We start from the raw sequence: 1749 nt of genomic DNA on the forward strand, positions 1-1749 counted from the left end.
TATACCAGTGCATTAATCTGTGTTAACTTAAAATTATTAAGTAAATGAAGTAAATAAAAAAAATGAAGTAACAACCGAATAAAAAGTAGCAGTAGTCTTTAGTAGAAAGAATTTTACACAATTGATGTATGGAAGTACTAAATAACGATCTACTTAAGCTCTCCTTGTATACAACAGAAACAACAACAACATCTTGAATTAAATGTATAATCGAAGCAAAAAATAAAACGCAAAAAAAACAACAAAAAAAAACTCGAAAGTTTCTAAAACTTGCAAACATTAATGCAATTAAAATCAAACAAGAAACTAAGTGATGTTTTTAAGAAAAACAAATTAAAATAAAATAGAGTTTTGCATGTAGGATAAGCAAATGTGAAAAATGGCAAAAAATTGTAACCATCTGAATTAAATGTTAAAAAATGCATGCAATAATTTATAGTTTAATGAATGTAAATGTTAATTGTAAATTTTTTGGAAAACGAGTGCAACGGTGGGTAATCGCATAGAACAAAACCAACAACAACAACATCAAGACATTCTTAATTAAAAACATAAATTCACACTGTAAAAAAAAACATTTAAAAATACCAAATAATTCAGTTTAATTTCATAAATTGCGCTGAAACAACGTTGAAAGCCACCTAATTGCAAACAAATAAATAGCGCCACCAACAATGCACCAAAAAGTGACGAAAAGTGCACAGCAATTATTAAAAATAAACAAAATATTTTGTAACGGTGACGGTCACACGTTTTGTGAAGGTCTAAGCGCCCGAACAACGCGCACTCATATTCATACATACCTAAGCCGAAGGTAAATTATTTATATGTAGATAATTAATAGATATTCAACATTTTGCATACATAGATATTGATAAAATTGCTGAAACAAATCCAAGTTTAGTTAGTATGTACAGTGTTTCAGTTTGTTTTGACAGCGCTTTTCGGCACTTTTCGGGTGTAGAGACTCAAGCTACACACACACACACACACACACACACACACCTACACAACAACAGAAAACTGGCAATAGCAACTCATTGTTTTCCAACCTGTATGTAAACACTAGGATACAAAACAAAATGTAGACCAAAAGTTTGAGCGAAATTTGATGAAATGTCTTCGCTTATCACAAATGAAGAATCAAAATTCTAAAAAAAATAATTACTTAAACAAATATTATTTACATACATACATATATTACAAATTATTTTCCTTTTAAAATCCAGTGCTAATGTAAACATTACTAAAAAAATCTTAATTTAATTAATTCTTAATTGCAAAAAATGTTAAAAATTTTCTTAAGCCTAATTTCTCTTAGTTTTTGCAAAATATCGTATTGTACTAAAAGGAGAACAACAAATTTATTTGTGATAAATGAAATAGAAAATTCCTTTTGTGCTTGCTTTTTTTACATACAACTAAATTATTGTGTTTAAGTGTAAAATATTAAGTAAAACTTAGTCATATTATTTTGTAGATCTAAATTCGTTTGATCTGTTTACAAAAAAAAAAAAAGCAAATCTATTTTAAGTGGGAAGTCAATATTGTTAATTGCGAATTAGACATAATTAAATTAAATTAATTTGCTTCTAAGCTCGAAAAAGCCGTGTGTAAATAAGTATAGTATATGAAGTCGTAAAATAAAGTTTATTTTAAACAAATTCGTAAAAAATAATGAAGCGTTTACTTTTTTTCGTTTTTCGGAAACAGATTTGAGTGGTGGGTGTTTTCTGAAATTTTGTTTCA

This window comes from Rhagoletis pomonella, unplaced genomic scaffold (assembly GCF_013731165.1).
Source record: "Rhagoletis pomonella isolate Grant_MI unplaced genomic scaffold, Rhpom_1.0 Rhpom_scaffold_00010, whole genome shotgun sequence".
Lineage (NCBI taxonomy): Eukaryota > Metazoa > Arthropoda > Insecta > Diptera > Tephritidae > Rhagoletis > Rhagoletis pomonella.